The 18,884-nt window shown below is 38.3% G+C and overlaps 1 pseudogene; it reads right to left on the reverse strand.

Moving 5' to 3' along the window:
- Positions 1 to 16,729: 16,729 nt before the first annotated feature.
- LOC133088384 (pyridoxal phosphate phosphatase PHOSPHO2-like) lies at positions 16,730 to 17,449 on the reverse strand (annotated as a pseudogene).
- Positions 17,450 to 18,884: the final 1,435 nt, after the last annotated feature.

Consider the following 18,884-nt stretch of genomic DNA (forward strand, 5'->3'; position numbering starts at 1 on the left):
ATTATGATAAGATAGTCTTCTATTTGGTTGCCTTTTCAGTAACCACAAAATCACAGGGATAGCCTTTTGACGGTATTTGCTTATAGTTTTTGAAAAACTATATGAGTGTGGACAACTATTCATTGCCCTCTTATGGATTCATTCAAATTAGATTCATTAAGTATGAACTCTGAGGAAATAATGTTAACTGTGTTTATAATTAACTATGTAAATAAATAAAGTGCATTAATATTTTATTAAGGACTATTACGATCTGCTAAACTGGTAGAAACTATACTTCATTTAGCTTAGAATATTACAGTTTTCTGCATTCATGTTTGCTGTCTCTCCCACTCAGTTATAATCTAGTTATATAAGTTTGAGGATAACAAAATTTCTTATTTTTGTATTCCCACTGTGGACTTCAATGTCTGAGGACATAGTAGGAACATGCAGGAATTGACAGTTGAAGGAATGCTACAAAAATGGGGTAAGTAGGAGATTCTAGGAGAGCCACACCTATATATGATAATTTAGAGTCAATATAAATATTGATAGGAACATGTTAATTAAGGGCACTAGAACATGCCACTCCAAAATATGCCACGTTGGTATATGAATTATTTTGAGTTAAAGGCAACTGAGAACCAGCAAATGCGGGTAAAGCTGTTTAGCTTCCCCTAACTGCCTAAAAATAAAGTATAAATTTCCTTTTTTGTAAAGGATATTTACATTTATAAAGAAAACTTCCATTTGTAAAATGTCTAGGAAGAGAGCTATTGCTGGAGATAATTCTTATCACCTGAGAGACTCTTTTCTGCATAAGAAGGTAAACCCTTATTTACCATATACTTCCTCCTCTCACCTTTCCTTAACTCACTTCGCCTGCCCAGAAGCCCAAAACTCACTTCTTTGTTTAGCCTAAGATGGTATATTAACATCAATCATCTGGCCACCTCCTGGAGCCATATTTGTCTTTGTGAATTCCTGTGCATATGTATGTAATTAAAACTGGTTTCCTCTTGTGAATCTGTCTTTCATCAGTTTGATTCGTGAGCCCCAGCCACTGAACCTAGGAATAGAGAGGGGAAAAATATTTCTTCCCCTACACTGTAGCTGGGAAAGAGTAGGGGATAAGAGAAGAGGAAGCAAAGTTGGAACAGGAAAAGGAAAATTTATATCAGTACAAGTCAAGAGTAATAGCATATAATACAATGTCACAATCATGATGAGTAAGAGAACTGACAAAAACAAAAATTACGTAGAAGTACCAAAGAATACAAGGAAATTTCCTAATCGAAGTCCAAATACCTAGAAGGAAAATGAAACATTCGATTTTCCAAATATGTATTAAGCATATCCTATATCCTAAAAGAAATTTGCTGGATGCCAAAGGTGAAAAAAGAATTGGCATTGTTGAGCACCCACATGCTAGAATTTATTTGGGTTATCTCTTATTTGATATTTCATTTAAAGATAAACAAGACCCTGTCTCTGGATTTAAGAACTCAACAGCTAGTGTAAGAAACAGACCTGGTCACAGACAGAAGGTAGAAACAGTTAAGTGTAGCATAGGGAGCACAAGAAGAAAAGAAATCAATTGCAACTTGAAAGTTAGGAAAAGATTTCATGGAAGAGAGTACATTTGAGCAGAAATTGAAGATAAAACAAGTGCAGTGGCCATTTGCCCAAACAAAGAGCCAGCAACACAGATATGAGTTAACACAGACCTGAGGATACAGCAGACCAGGAGAAGTGCACAGAACCTCAGCAGAGGAGGGGCCTCAGCTGCCTTCCCAGTTCTACTGTGCTCAGAGCCAGTTCTGGAAGAATCTGCACTGGAGTCTTGGTGGTAACCATAAACTACAGGCTGAGGGATGGACAGGGAAGGGGAGAAAAAATTGCCACCCCAAAATGTGTCTCTTTGGCACGAGGACTCATTTAGGTTGATTATTTTAAAGCCCAAAAGACGCAGGAAAAATCTCTGTGACCTTCACCCTAACTACCTAAAGAATGTTGATAGAGGACCTATTCCGGGAAGGGAGTCATCAGCATAGATAAATATAGTGCGAACTAAGCGTAGACAGGAAGAAACCTAGCAAAGTCTGTTTGTTAAAATTCCACTATGTGCCCCATTGTCTCTGCATGACCCAGCAAACATTTGTTTAACAAACATTTACTCTTCCATCTCCATGTCAATCGCCTTCTTCCTTTTTGAAGTCCCAAGCCACTACCCCAACACCATCTTTTGTCTTTAGCTGAAGATGGTAGTTAAGGTGAGGGTTTCAGCCATTTTGGGTGAGTTACTCAGTTTTCCTGGGTCTCTCCCATGTATGCATGTTTTTAAACTTCTTTTGTGTGAATTTCTCCTGTTAATCTGTCTCACGCCAATTTAATTCTTAGACCAGCCAGAAGAACCTAGTAGGGTAGAGGAAAATTTCTTCCTCCCTGACAACAGTAAATGATGTTCTTTGATTTTCAAAATTTTTTGGAAAATAGAACTGCTTTAAAAACATATTCAAAATCCCAACACATAGAAGAGACAAAAGTGGAGTGGCTCTGAGAGAAGCAGAACAATAGTGCAGGCAATCTTCAATCTCTTCCCATTCTCTCCACCTCCCACCAACTTGGCTCAGCAAAAAAAAAACAAAAAAAACCTCTGAAGCCTTTTCATACTTTTTTTTTCTACTTCCATAACAGATTTTAACAAAGTAAAGCAAGACTGTATATCATCTCAAATTTTGTTTGCCAGGTCTATGATCTCTCATGAAAATGTGTCAGAAGTTGTCAATCACTTTGGAAGTGAAAAGTTCAACCAGATAACATATTGCTGGGTTCTTTTTCTTTTTCCTTTTTTTTTTTTTTTTTTTTTTAATTCATTGGAATGCTCTAAAAATCATTCTTCTATTTCACAGGCATCTGTGATGGAGCAAAAGTACTGAGTTCTGTCAAGTTCACATGAAACGGAAATTCACAGAAGTCAACACTTCCAACCGATGCAAATGATCTTGATGGAGAAATTGACAAGATTTACTGAGGGCTGCATCCTCAGTAAGCCATAGAAGCATGAAGCCTGAAGCCCTGCTGTCTGTCATTAAACTAATTGGGAAACTTGGGAAGGGGTACAGGGGCAAGAGCAGGAGCAGAAGTAAGAAAAAAAAAGTAAGACAGGATAAAAGTTCAATTTTAAAGTCATTACTTCTTAACAAGGAACACAGCTATTACTCTGAACCCCAAATCACGGATGTGATAGTCAAAAAGACAAAAGAATAGCAGGGTAAATTGTTGAAACAAATCTCTCTGTAGTCAATAGTAAAAATCTCATTGCAATTCAACAGATAAATGGCAATTAAGTAGTTTCTGTTAAATGTTTATTGTTCACCTTTTATGTGGGTGGCCTTTTAAGTGATTTTCTTTTTAAAGGAAAGGGAAAGTTTGTTCTCTTCAGCATTTGAACTAAACATGATGCAAATGCATGCAACCATCAATTTTAAAATAATAATCATCTTGATTTTCTAAGCAGATAAACCAACTGCTATACACCACTTCCTTTTCAGGCTATTGTTTGCTTGGCTTATCACAGTTAACTATCACACTGTGACTCTGCATGAAGACGGTAATGTAATTAAATCCTATTAACACATCAGGAATAAAGCTCTTTAATGGGCACACAAGACTTTGAGAGGCGGCCCATTCCTGAGCAGATTTAATATCCTTAAATTAAGCAAGTGTGAATGGGAAGATGAATCTTATTAAAAACTTAAATCTGATTATATTTGAAAATTATTGGTTTCTTAACGTAATAAATTATCCAATACAGACTAGAACAAATAATATGTCCTAGCTTCACATAACTCCACTCTATAACAAGTGACAAAAGAAATTATGTGTGACGGTGGGGCAAAAAGAAAGGTCTTTTTATAAAAGTCATTTTGCATAATGAAATACCTAAATCATTTTAATAAACATTTGGGGGGAAAAACGTGCAAATGACACAGTTGGAGAGGGAATCATTTACCCTATTCAGAAAGGGAATGTGGAAATAGTGATGCTAATGTTTTTTTTTTAAATTGCCATTCTGGCCAATTTGTTGTAAATTCTGAAAAGAAAAGCTGCGGCTTATGTTGTTGGTAGCGAATTCCTTCTCCAGAAGGCGAGTGCAAATGCAAGCCATCTGCCAGACATTCTGCTGAGAAAGCTGGAGTCTCCAACAATGGGCCAACAGGCTCTGCATACTAACACACACTCTCACTTCGCAGGCAGAAAAGTTTGCATTTTCCCCAAAGGTATACTTTGCCTTGCCTCCTTTCCCATCATCATGGGGACCACCAGGCACCCACCCGCTCTCCCCCAATCCAACTGGCACCAGTCAGGCTTCCACATGATTAGTCTGATGATGTGCGCAAGGAGAACCCCCCAGAGAAGCGTTTTCTGTTGAAACTGAAGCAGGAACGCAAGAACTGTTAAATTATTTAACCAGACAAATGCTTCACAGTGTGCGTTTCTTAACTTAATCCTATTTTAGCAAAACCTGGCGTTGCCCATTGCACTACACATTGGAACACTGTGTGGGTTTTATCCTTTTATAACTGGACCCTTTGGGAGGGCTGGGGAACACTGTCCTCGGCTCATCTGAAAGCCGCCGTCTCACCAGCAGATGGGTGTACTCAACAGAACGCACCGGGCAGGCAGGCACTGTGGGAGCCATCATGTTGGAAACCAGGGTCTGCTCCCATACTTGCAAGTAATTCTTCCCGCTCCACTGGAATGCTCAGTTATTTGGTAAGTGTGCCCAAATGGCTCATTCAACAACATGATGAAACATTTTAAATATTGTTTGGTATGCGGTGATGGGGCAGAGGGAGAGGTGCTCTCCAGTGAAAAGCCATCATAGGAACCCCAACTTCACTTCACCCCGGATCTGGCCCCTGCCAGCTTTCATATCCAATCTCTTCTTGCTGATTACCATGTTCCCTCGGGCCTCTTGCTGGAGGTTCCTCAGACTTGCCAGACTGTATCTTATTTTCCTGCCTGTGTACAGCTGCTATCACTACCTAGAAAGCCTTCTCCAAAACTCCTCTGCTCACACATCATCTCGGCAGGGGTCTCCTGTATGCTCCACAGTCAGACTTCCCGGGTTCAAACCCCAGCTTCCTCACCTACTAGTTGTGTGACTGTGGATAAGTTGCTTAACTTCTCCAGGCCTCAGTTGATTCATTTGTAAGATGAGCATAGTAATAATATAACCTACACCAAAGACTAACTAGGATGAGACTATGCTTTTAGCATAGCATGTAGGATAACATGTGTTCAACAGATGTTAATTACGATTATCATCTCTTTTGTAGAACCTCAAGGCTCTTGTTTGCCACTCCCTCTCTCTCACCATCTAATATTATTCTTTTTTTGTATGACCATGTGCTTCTGCACAGGTACATGCTTATGCTGTTGCATTCATCACACACTTTAACTAGGTGCTTGTATCTGCCTTTTCTACTAGACTATAAGTTCCTTAAGAACTTGTTCTTATCTTTGTATGTACAAGGCTTAATATAGTACCAGGCACATAATAATTGCTTAATAAATATTTATTAACTAAATACAAGAATTAATGAATAAATGAGTTTAGTAAGAGCTGGATTAAGCATATAATCAAAGATAGGGAGGAGGTAAATGTTTCCCACCATAACTAGAGCAAGATGGCTAGAGAAGGCTAGAAAAAGGACTTTCAGGTGTTGAGGAACTAGAACTTTTAGTACATTGCTGGGAGAGGGTAAATTGCCTCAATTTATACTCAAATTAATACTCAATTTAGCAGTATCTAATAAAGCTAAACATATGCCTACCCTATGGCCCAGCAATGCCACTATTTAATATGTAACCATCGGAAATGAATGAATATATTCACAAAAAGACATGTAGAATGCTGTTCACAGCAACTTGATTCACAGTAGCCTCAAATTTGAAATAACACAAATACCTATCAGCAGGGGAATGGATTAAAAATGTCTATGGCACATTTATACAATGAAATAAATACTATTCTCAAATTTTAAAAAAAGGAATAGTGATATAGGCAACAATAAGAATGAATCCCCAAAATATTATGTTGAGCAAAAAAAGCCAGACATATGAAAGTATGCATTACATGATTCCATTTATATGAAGTTCAAGAACAAAGGTAATCCATGGCAGCAAAAGTCAGAATAGTGGTTACCTCAAGGGGGAGCTTTCTGGGGTGACGGATATGTTCTACATCTAGATCTGAATGGTGGTTACACAGGTACATACATTTGCAAAAATTAATTGAGCAATACACGTCAGGTTTGTGCACTTTAGTATGTATAAATTATACCTGCAAAAAAATTGCAGTAATTGGTACAACCTTTCTGGAGTGCTGTCTGGCAATGTATGTCAAAATCATCCCAAAACCACAGACTCAGAAATCACACTTCTAGGAATTTATCCAAAGAAAATAATTAAACAAATGCACAAAGATACTTGTATGAGGATATCTATCAACTTAATAATTATAATAGCATAACTTAAAATAATATAAGTATTTAATGGTGCGAAAAATCACACAAAAGTTTAATAACACGTATACATGGGAGAGACCCAGGAAAACTCAGTAACTCACCCAAAAGGCTGAAACCCTCACCTTAACTACCATCTTCAGCTAAAGACAAAAGAGGAAGTTGGGAGTTATTGTTTGGAAGTTCAAAGGGGAGGAAGGCAATTAACATAGAGATGGAAAAGCAAATGTTTGCAGGGGCCATGCAGAGACTATGGGACACAGGAGTTTTAACAAACAGACTTTGCTAGGTTCTTCCCTGTCTACACATCTAGTTCACACAGTTACCTATGGTGATGGCTCCTTTCTGGAACAGGCCTTCTATCTACACTCTTTAGCAGCTAGGGGGAAGGTCAAAGTTTCTTCCTGAGTCTTTTGAGTCTTGAATTGTTTTCAGCTAAAAACAATCAGTATGCCAAAGAGACATTTTGGGGTGGCAAATTTTGTTCCCCTACAAAACACTAGGCAGACATTAAAAAAGAAGATGTAGGTCTACAATTACTGTCTACAAAATACTAGGCAGACATTAAAAAAGATGTAGGTCTACAATTACTGTCGAGCAAGGATAACCACAAAATATTATTCAGTGAAAAAAAGCAGATTACAGAGTAATATTTTGGTATGATCTTACTTTGGTAACACACACACACATATATATGTATATATGTATGTATATATTTGCCCAGGAAAACATAGTATACACAAGAAAGGGTATACAAGAAACTCCAAGTATACACAACAAAGTAACACACTGGTTCTTTCTGGATGGGATTTCAAATAATTTGTTGTTTTGTTTTTGTCTCTTGCTTTTTCATTTTTTTTCTTTTTTCTTTTACTATGGCCATTTGCCAGTTGTGAAATGTAAATAAACACATAGATACATGATAGCTGAATACATACAAATGTGTGTGTGCAGACATCCATTCAGTAGAAATGAGTCAATGAGACCTAAGGCCATATATGATAAAAGAAGACTGCATTCTCTTTAAATAAAAAGTTCCCCTTCATAAGGAAAAGAGACTACAGGTTCACCCTCTGTAAGACAAAAGTAAGTCCTGCTTGCCTGACAAAAACAGGAACAATCCCTGATAGACACCATTTTAAAAGACTTGCTATTCTGGAAAGGCTCAAATAGGAGACTGTCTCTATTTGGGCCCCCTTAGGTACCATGTTTAAGTACCCCATGACCTGCTAGAATCCAAAAAGAAGAGTATCCACTTAGACCCCTAAATTTTACTCAGATAATCAGTCAGATCTCCCCAATTCAAGAATGCCATTTTTATATACATACTAAATAATTTTTTTTTAATTGATATAGTTGATTTAACAGTATTATGTTAGTTTCAGGTGTACAGCAAAGTGATTCAGTTATATACTTATATATATATTCTCTTTCTATACTTTTTCATAGGTTGTTACAAGATACTGAATATAGCTCCTGTGCTACACTGTAAATCTTTATTGTTCATCTATTTTATATATGGTAATATGTACCTGTTAATCCCAGACTCCTTATTTATCCCTCCCCCACTCCCTTCCCTTTCAGTAACCATGTTTGTTTTCAATATCTGTGAGTTTGTTTCTGTTTTATAAATAAGCTCATTTGTACTATTGTTTTATATTCCTCATATAAGGGATATCATATAATATTTGTCTTTCGCTGTCTGACTTCACTTAGTATGATAATCTCTAGGTCCATCCATGTTTCTGCAAGTGACATTATTTCATTCTTTCTTTTATGGCTGAGTAATATTCCGTTTTATATCTTTATCCATTCGTCAATGGACACCTAGGTTGTTTCCATGTTTTGACTATTGTGAATAGCGCTGCTATGAACACTGGGGTGCATGTATCTTTTTGAATTAGAGTGTTCATCTTTTCCAGATATATGCCCAGGAGTGGGATTGGTGGCTCATCTGGTAACTCTATTTTTAGTTTTTTAAGGAACCTCCATACTGCTCTCCATAGTGGCTGTATCAATTTACATTCCCACCAACAGTGCAAGAGGGTTCCCTTTTCTCCACACCCTCTCCAGCATTTATTGTTTCTAGATTTTTTCATGATGGCCATTCTGACCAGTGTGAGATGATACCTCATTGTAGTTTTGATTTGCATTTCTCTAATAATTAGCGATGTGGAGCATCTTTTCATGTGCCTGTTGGCCATCTGCATATCTTCTTTGGAGAAATGTCTATTTAGGTCTTCTGCCCATTTTTGGATTGGGTTGTTTGTTTTTTGTTATTGAGCTGCATGAGCTGCTTGTAAATCTTGGAGGTTAATCCTTTGTCAGTTGCTTCATTTGCAAATATTTTCTCCCATTCTGAGGGTTGTCTTTTGGTCTTGTTTATGGTTTCCTTTGCTGTGCAAAAGCTTTTCAGTTTCATTAGGTCCCATTTGTATATTTGTGTTTTTATTTCCATTTCTCTAGGAGCTGGGTCAAAAAGGATCTTGCTGTGATTTATGTCATAGAGTGTTCTGCCTATGTTTTCCTCTAAGAGTTTGATAGTGTCTGGCCTTACACTTAGGTCTTTAATCCATTTTGAGTTTATTTTTGTGTATGGTGTCAGGGAGTGTTCTAATTTCATACTTTTACATGTACCTGTCCAATTTTCCCAGCACCACTTATTGAAGACGCTGTCTTTTCTCCACTGTATATGCTTGCCTCCTTTATCAAAGATGAGGTGACCATATGTGCGTGGGTTTATCTCTGGGCTTTCTATCCTGTTCCATTGATCTATATTTCTGTTTTTGTGCCAGTACCAAACTGTCTTGATTACTGTAGCTTTGTAATATAGTCTGAAGTCAGGGAGCCTGATTCCTCCAGCTCCATTTTTCGTTCTCAAGATTGCTTTGGCTATTCGGGGTCTTTTGTGTTTCCATACAAATTGTGAAATTTTTTGTTCTAGTTCTGTGAAAAATGCCAGTGGTAGTTTGATAGGGATTGCATTGAATCTGTAGATTGCTTTGGGTAGCAGAGTCATTTTCACAATGTTGATTCTTCCAATCCAAGAACATGGTATATCTCTCCATCTATTTGTATCATCTTTAATTTCTTTCATCAGTGTCCTATAATTTTCTGCATACAGGTCTTTTGTCTCCTTAGGTAGGTTTATTCCTAGATATTTTATTCTTTTTGTTGCAATGGTAAACGGGAGTGTTTTCTTAATTTCACTTTCAGATTTTTCATCATTAGTCTATAGGAATGCAAGAGATTTCTGTGCATTAATTTTGTATCCTGCTACTTTACCAAATTCATTGATTAGCTCTAGTAGTTTTCTGGTAGCATCTTTAGGATTCTCTATGTATAGTATCATGTCATCTGCAAACAGTGACAGCTTTACTTCTTCTTTTCCGATTTGGATTCCTTTTATTTCTTTTTCTTCTATGATTGCTGTGGCTAACACTTCCAAAACTATGTTGAATAATAGTGGTGAGAGTGGGCAACCTTGTCTTGTTCCTTATCTTAGTGGAAATGGTTTCAGTTTTTCACCATTGAGGACAATGTTGGCTGTGGGTTTGTCATATATGGCCTTTATTATGTTGAGGAAAGTTCCCTCTATGCCTACTTTCTGCAGGACTTTTATCATAAATGGGTGTTGAATTTTGTCGAAAGCTTTCTCTGCATCTATTCAGATGATCATATGGTTTTTCTCCTTCAATTTGTTAATATGATGTATCACGTTGATTGATTTGCGTATATTGAAGAATCCTTGCATTCCTGGAATAAACCCCACTTGATCATGGTGTATAATCTTTTTAATGTGCTGTTAGATTCTGTTTGCTAGTATTTTGTTGAGGATTTTTGCATCTATGTTCATCAGTGATATTGGCCTGTAGTTTTCTTTCTTTGTGACATCTTTGTCTGGTTTTGGTATCAGGGTGATGGTGGCCTCGTAGAATGAGTTGGGGAGTGTTCCTCCCTCTGCAATATTTTGGAAGAGTTTGAGAAGGATAGGTGTTAGCTCTTCTCTAAATGTTTGATAGAATTCGCCTGTGAAGCCATCTGGTCCTGGGCTTTTGTGTGTTGGAAGATTTTTAATCACAGTTTCAATTTCAGTGCTTGTGATTGGTCTGTTCATATTTTCTATTTCTTCCTGATTCAGTCTCAGCAGGTTGTGCATTTCTAAGAATCTGTCCATTTCTTCCAGGTTGTCCATTTTATTGGCATAGAGTTGCTTGTAGTAATCTCTCATGATTGTTTGTATTTCTGCAGTGTCAGTGGTTACGTCTCCTTTTTCATTTCTAATTCTATTGATTTGAGTCTTCTCCCTTTTTCTCTTGATGAGTCTGGCTAATGGTTTATCAATTTTGTTTATCTTCTCAAAGAACCAGCTTTTAGTTTCATTGATTTTTGCTATTGTTTCCTTCATTTCTTTTTCATTTATTTCTGATCTGATCTTTATGATTTCTTTCCTTCTGCTAGCTTTGGGGTTTTTTTGCTCTTCTTTCTCTAATTGCTTTAGGTGCAAGGTTAGGTTGTTTATTCGAGATGTTTCCTGTTTCTTGATGTAGGCTTGTATTGCTATAAACTTCCCTCTTAGCACTGCTTTTGCTGCATCCCATAGGTTTTGGGTCGTCGTGTCTCCATTGTCATTTGTTTCTAGGTATTTTTTGATTTCCCCTTTGATTTCTTCAGTGATCACTTCGTTATTAAGTAGTGTATTGTGTAGCCTCCATGTGTTTGTATTTTTTACAGATCTTTTCCTGTAATTGATATCTAGTCTCATAGCGTTGTGGTCGGAAAAGATACTTGATACGATTTCAATTTTCTTAAATTTACCAAGGCTTGATTTGTGACCCAAGATATGATCTATCCTGGAGAATGTTCCATGAGCACTTGAGAAAAATGTGTATTCTGTTGTTTTTGGGTGGAATGTCCTATAAATATCAATTAAGTCCATCTTGTTTAATGTATCATTTAAAGCTTGTGTTTCCTTATTTATTTCCATTTTGGATGATCTGTCCATTGGTGGAAGTGGGGTGTTAAAGTCCCCTACTATGATTGTGTTACTGTCGATTTCCCCTTTTATGGCTGTTAGTATTTGCCTTATGTATTGAGGTGCTCCTATGTTGGGTGCATAAATATTTACAATTGTTATACCTTCCTCTTGGATTGATCCCTTGATCATCATATAGTGTCCTTCTTTGTCTCTTGTAATAGTCTTTATTTTAAAGTCTATTTTGTCTGATATGAGAATTGCTACTCCAGTTTTCTTTTGATTTCCATTTGCATGGAATATCTTTTTCCATCCCCTCACTTTCAGTCTGTATGTGTCTCTAGGTCTGAAGTGGGTCTCTTGTAGACAGCATATATATGGGTCTTGTTTTTGTATCCATTCAGCCAGTCTGTGTCTTTTGGTGGGAGCATTTAATCCATTTACATTTAAGGTAATTATCGATATGTATGTTCCTATTCCCATTTTCTTAAATGTTTTGGGTTTGTTATTGTAGGTGTTTTCCTTCTCTTGTGTTTCTTGCCTAGAGAAGTTCCTTTAGCATTTGTTGTAAAGCTGGTTTGGTGGTGCTGAACTCTCTCAGCTTTTGCTTGTCTGTAAAGGTTTTAATTTCTCCATCAAATCTGAATGAGATCCTTGCTGGGTAGAGTAATCTTGGTTGTAGGTTTTTCTCCTTCATCACTTTAAGTATATCCTGCCACTCCCTTCTGGCTTGCAGAGTTTCTGCTGAAAGATCAGCTGTTAACCTGATGGGGATTCCCTTGTGTGTTATTTGTTGTTTTTCCCTTGCTGCTTTTAATATGTTTTCTTTATATTTAATTTTTGATAGTTTGATTAATATGTGTCTTGGCGTGTTTCTCCTTGGATTTATCCTGTATGGGACTCTCTGTGCTTCCAGGACTTGATTAACTATTTCCTTTCCCATATTAGGGAAGTTTTCAACTATAATCTCTTCAGATATTTTCTCAGTCCCTTTCTTTTTCTCTTCTTCTTCTGGGACCCCTATGATTCGAATGTTGGTGCGTTTAATGTTGTCCCAGAGGTCTCTGAGACTGTCCTCAGTTCTTTTCATTCTTTTTTCTTTATTCTGCTCTGCAGTAGTTATTTCCACTATTTTATCGTCCAGGTCACTTATCCGTTCTTCTGCCTCGGTTATTCTGCTATTGATCCCGTCTAGAGTATTTTTAACTTCATTTATTGTGTTTTTCATCATTGCTTGGTTCCTCTTTAGTTCTTCTACGTCCTTGTTAAATGTTTCTTGCATTTTGCCTATTCTATTTCCAAGATTTTGGATCATCCTTACTATCATTATTCTGAATTCTTTTTCAGGTAGACTACCTATTTCCTCTTCATTTGTTAGGTCTGGTGTGTTTTGACCCTGCTCCTTCACCTGCTGTGTGTTTTTTTGTCTTCTCATTTTGCTTATCTTACTGTGTTTGGGGTCTCCTTTTCACAGGCTGCAGGTTCGTAGTTCCCGTTGTTTTGGTATCTGTCCCCAGTGGCTAAGGTTGGTTCAGTGGGTTGTGTAGGCTTCCTGGTGGAGGGGACTAGTGCCTGTGTTCTGGTGGATGAGGTTGGATCTTGTCTTTCTGGTGGGCATGTCCACGTCTGGTGGTGTGTTTTGGGGTGTCTGTGGCCTTATTATGATTTTAGGCAGCCTCTCTGCTAATGGATGGGGCTGTGTTCTTGTCTTGCTAGTTGTTTGGCATAGGGTGTCCAGCACTGTAGCTTGCTGGTCGTTGAGTGAAGCTGGGTCTTGATGTTGAGATGGAGATCTCTGAGAGATTTTCGCCATTTGGTATTACATGGAGCTGGGAGGTCTCTTGTGGACCAGTGTCCTGAAGTTGGCTCTCCCACCTCAGAGGCACAGCCCTGATGCCTGGCTGGAGCACCAAGAGCTTTCCATTCACACATCTCAGAATAAAAGGGAGAAAAAATAGAAAGAAAGAAAGAAAGAGGATAAAATAAAATAAAATAAAGCTATTATAATAAAAAATAAGAAAACAATTATTAAGAATAAATTTATTAAGAAAAAAATTTTTTTTAATTTTTAAAAATAGATTTATTAATTTTTATAATAAAAAATTTAAAAAATTATTTTGAAAACTTTTTTTTTATTTTTTAAAATAAAAAATATGAAAAAACTTATTAAAAAATTTTTTTTAATTTTTAAAGATAGAAAATAAGGAAAAAATTATTAAGAAAACATTTATTGGGAAAAAAAATTTTTTTAAGTTAAAAAAAAAAAAATGGACAGACCTAACCCTAGGACTAATGGTGAAAGCAAAGCTATACAGACAAAATCTCACCCAGAAGCATACACATATACACTCACAAAAAAAGGAAAAGGGGAAAAATTAATATATCCTGCTCCCCAAGTCCACCTCCTGAATTTGGGATGATTCGTTGTCTATTCAGGTATTCAACAGATGCAGGCACATCAAGTTGTTTGTGGAGCTTTAATCCGCTGCTTCTGAAGCTGCTGGGAGAGATTTCCCTTTCTCTTCTTTGTTCATACAGCTCCCGGGGTTCAGCTTTGGATTTGGACCCGCCTCTGCATGTAGGTCGCCTGAGGGCGTCTGTTCCCCGCCCAGACAGAACGGGGTTAAAGGAGCAGCTGACTAGCGGGCTCTGGCTCACTCAGGGCGGGGGGAGGGAGGGGTACGGATGCGGGGCGAGCCTGTGGTGGCAGAGGCCAGCGTTACGTTGCAGCAGCCTGAGGCGCGCCGTGCGTTCTCCCGGGGAAGTTGTCCCCGGATCACGGGAGCCTGGCCGTGGCGGGCTGCACCGGCTCCCAGGAAGGGCGGTGTGGAGAGTGACCTGTGCTCACACACGGGCTTCTTGGTGGCGGCAGCAGCAGCCTTAGTGTCTTATGCCCGTCTCTGGGGTCCGCGCTGATAACCGCGGCTCACGCCCGTCTCTGGAGCTCATTTAGGCGGCGCTCTGAATCCCCTCTCCTTGCGCGCCATGAAACAAAGAGGCAAGAAAAAGTCTCTTGCCTCTTTGGCAGCTGCAGACTTTTTCTCGTGCACCCTCCCGGCTAGCTGTGGTGCGCTAACCCCTTCAGGCTGTGTTCACGCCGCCAACCCCAGTCCTCTCCCTGCGATCCGACCGAAGCCCAAGCCTCAGCTCCCAGCCCCCGCCCGCCCCAGCGGGTGAGCAGACAAGCCTCTCAGGCTGGTGAGTGCTACTCGGCCCCGATCATCCGTGCGGGAATCTCTCCGCTTTGCCCTCCGCACCCCTGTGGCTGCGCTCTCCTCCGTGGCTCCGAAGCTTCCCCCCTCTGCCACCCGCAGTCTCCGCCCGCGAAGGGGCTTCCTAGTGTGTAGAAACCTTTCCTCCTTCACAGCTCCCTCCCACTGGTGCAGGTCCTGTCCCTATTCTTTTGTCTCTGTTATTTCTTTTTTCTTTTGCCCTACCCAAGTACGTGGGGATTTTCTTGCCTTTTGGGAGGTCTGATGTCTTCTCCCAGCGTTCAGTGGGTGTTCTGTAGGAGCAGTTCCACGTGTAGATGTATTTCTACTGTATCTGTGGGAAGGAAGGTGATCTCCGCATCTTACTCTTCTGCCATCTCGCCGGGGGACCCCATTTGTTTATTTCTGCTTTCATTTCTTTTGCCTTGGGAGATTAATCTAAGAAAATATTGCTACAATTTATGTCAGAGAACGTTTTGCCTATATTCTCTTCTAGGAGTTTTATGGTGTCAGGTCTTATATTTAAGTCTTTAAGCCATCTTGAGTTTATTTTTGTGTATGGTGTGAGGGTGTGTTCTAATTTCATTGATTTACATGTGGCTGTCCAGCCTTCCCAACACCACTTGCTGAAGAGACTGTCTTTTCTTCATTGTAAATTCTTGCCTTGTTTGTTAAAGATTAACTGACAGTAGGTGTGTGGATTTACTTCTGGGCTCTCTATTCTGTTCTATTGATCCATATGTCTATTTTTGTGCTAATACCTATTGTTTTGGTGGTAACTTAGGCTGTTTATTTGGGATTTTTCCTGTTTTTTGAGGAAGGCCTGAATTGCTATGAATTTCCCTCTTAGAACTGCTTTTGCTGCATCCCATAGATTTTGTATGGTTGTGCTATTGTCATATGTCTTGAGGATTTTTTAATTTCCTCTTTGATTTCATCACTGACCCACTGGTTTTTAGTAGCATGTTGTTTAGTCTTCATGAAATCATTTTTTCTCATTTCTCTTTCTGTGTTTGATTTCTAGTTTCATGCCGTGTGGTCAGAAAAGAGGCTTGAAATGATTTCTATCCTCTTAGATTTTTTGAGGCTTGTTTTGTATCCTTGTATGTGGTCTATCCTAGAGAACATTCCGTGTGCACTTGAAAAAAATGTGTATTCTGGGTTTGGGGTTTTTTTTTTCGATGTAGTGCCCTGTAGATATCAATTGTCTAACTGTTATATTGTGTCATTTAGGATCTCTGTTGCCTTATTGATTTTCTGCCTGAAAGATCTGTCCATTGATGTCACTGGGGTGTTAAAGTCTTCTACTATTATTGTATTCCTATCAATTTCTCCCTTTATGCCTGTTAGTATTTGCTTTATGTATTTAGGTGCTCCTATATTGGGTGCATATATTAACAAGTTGATATCTTCTTCTTGTATTGATCCTTTTATCATTATACAGTGTCCTTCTTTATCTTTCTTTATGGCTTTTGTTTTGAAGTCTATTTTGTCTGATATGAGTATTGCTACCCCCACTTTCTTGTCATTTCCATTTGCATGAAATATCTTTTTCCATCCCCTCACTTTCAATCTATAAGTGTTTTTCACCCTAAAGTGGGTCTCCTTTAGGCAGCATATTGTAGGTTCTTGTTTTATTATCCAATCTCCCAGTCTATGTCTTTTGATTACAGCATTTAGTCCATTGACATTAAAGTAATTATCTACAGGTATGTACTTATTGCCTTTTGAAATCTGTTTTCCAGTTGATTTTGTATTTCTTCTTTGTTCCTTTCTTCTTTTTCTTTTTCCTTTTGTGGTTTGATGGTTTTCTCTTGTATTATGCTTGAGTTCCTTTCTTTCTGGTTTTATGAATCTATTGTATGTTTTTGATTTGTGGTTACCCTGATTTTCAAGTATGTTAACCCATAACTATATCTACTTCCTTTACACTGGTAGTCATATAAACTCAAACACATTCTAAAAGATCTACAATTTCTTAGTCCTCTTCCCCACATTTTGTGATTTTTTTTTAAATTGTTGGCATATTACTCCTTTTTTAGAAATTGTAAATGAGAAATTATTTCAACACCTGAAGACCAAGATACAACAGAAGACTCTATAGGCTCAAGATTTTGAGACATCCTAGAAAGAGTTTTCTGTAAAGTATATCCTTTCTGTGGCATGTCAACATCATTCTTCTTTAAGAAGGTTACTGGACAGACATCATTTCTGCCATCACCTATATAAACAATTTGTGTATAATTCACTCCTCGTTGTAACTGTTTACCTACAAATTCTACCAAAACTACATTTTTGCAACGACTTTGGGGGCACCTAGAATGAGCATGATAATTTTCCACAGTGAAATGACCATTGCCATAAAAAGCTGCTGGATTTGTAAAGACTTTATCAAGCACGTCATGAAAATTGGTAGCTTCTAAAAACCCAGTCTATGAAGACTGAATTTGAATCTGAAATAATGATCCAGTCAAATTTATCCTTGTACTTTCTTATAAAGTTTAAAAGTTCCACCACCCCTGGAGTTAAAGGCATTGATATCATTGCTCTTTTCATTTCATCTTCTCTTACACCTTCATCTCCCAAATACTTAAAGACTCTGCCCATAAATTCTGTCCACAATCCTTTTTCATAAGAATCTTGTAGTTCAATAGGAAGCTTTTTCTCTGGAGCACATTGTACAATCCAGGTGTCACTATTATCATCTATGATTATACTGCCAAGTCAAAAACCAACAAAATTTTCATGGCTCCAGAAACAGATTTGGGTTACCCCAATTTAGTATTTCCAAGACAATTAATCTTACTTCAGCATGGAGCTTCAGTTTAACAGTCATGACTATCTTCAGTTTTAAACACCAGCCAGTTCCTAACCAACATTACTCCTACTCTATACGCAGGGGAAAAAGTCTTCTGGTTCCAAGCAAAGGAATGGAGACTTCTTAACTCCAGCATTATTACAGTGGATCATCTGATAGAAAACCTGCCGGGTACATCCCGAAACCAGAGACAGGGACCTGGTCGGTTGTCGTTCCCAGGGAGGCGCACGTTGGATACCGATGGGAGCACCGGGCCGGACCCGGCCGGGTCCCCATGGCTCGTCACTGACCCAGGCCAGAGATCCGCAGCCGTTCTGGACTCGGTCCCCCTCCCAAGGACTCTGTCCTCCGGCCTCCTCCGGGTGCCTGCGGGTGAGGGCCGCCCCACTCGCACACTGGGCCACATTTTGTGATTTTGATGTCCTATTTTACATCTTCATGTTTATCCTTTTGCTGTTCATTGTAGTTATAATCACTTTCACAGAATTTTTTTGATTATTTTTTAACCTGTGTACTGACTTACTTAAGTGATCTTCGATCCTTTTATATATTTGCCTTTCCTATTGTAACTTTCCCTTTCCTATAGATTCTTGCTTCTTTTCTATTTAGAGAAGACCTTTCAATATTTCTTTTAGGGTAGGTCTAGCATTGCTGTATTCCTTTTGTTTTCACTTGTCTGAGACATTCTTTCTCTCTCCTTCTATTTAAATGATAATCTTGCTGGGTAGAGTACTCTAGGTTGCAGGTTTTTCCCTTTCAGAACTTTGAATATATCTTGCCACTCCCTTCCGGCCTGCAAAGTTTCTGTAAAGAAATCAACTGATAACCTAAAGGAGATACCCTTGTAACTGACTCATTGTTTTTCTCTTGCTGCCTTTAGAATCCTCTCTTTATCGTCAACTTTTGCCATTTTAATTATGATATGTCTTGGAGTAGGTCCATTTAAGTTCATCTTGTTTGGGACCCTCTATGCTTCCTATACCTGAATATCTGTTTCCTTCTTTAGGTTTGGGAAGTTTTCAGCCATAATTTCTTCAAATACATTTTTGATCCCCATTTCTCTTTCTTCTTCTTCTGGGATTCCATTATGTGTAGATTGGCACACTTTATACTATCCCATAGATCTTGTATGTTGCTTTAATTTTTTTTTATTTCATTTGTCTTTCTGTCTGCTGTTCTGATTGGGTGATTTCCATTATTCTATCTTCCAGATCATTTATTTGTTCTTCTGCATTATTCAGTTTGATATTTATGGTCTTTAGCTTGATTTTCATCTCAGCAGTTGTTGAATTTTGACTGGCTTCTCTTTATAGTTTCTAGTTCCTTGTTACAGTAATCTGCATTTCTATCAATAGTCTTTCTTG

The sequence above is a fragment of the Eubalaena glacialis genome, chromosome 3 (assembly GCF_028564815.1).
Source record: "Eubalaena glacialis isolate mEubGla1 chromosome 3, mEubGla1.1.hap2.+ XY, whole genome shotgun sequence".
Lineage (NCBI taxonomy): Eukaryota > Metazoa > Chordata > Mammalia > Artiodactyla > Balaenidae > Eubalaena > Eubalaena glacialis.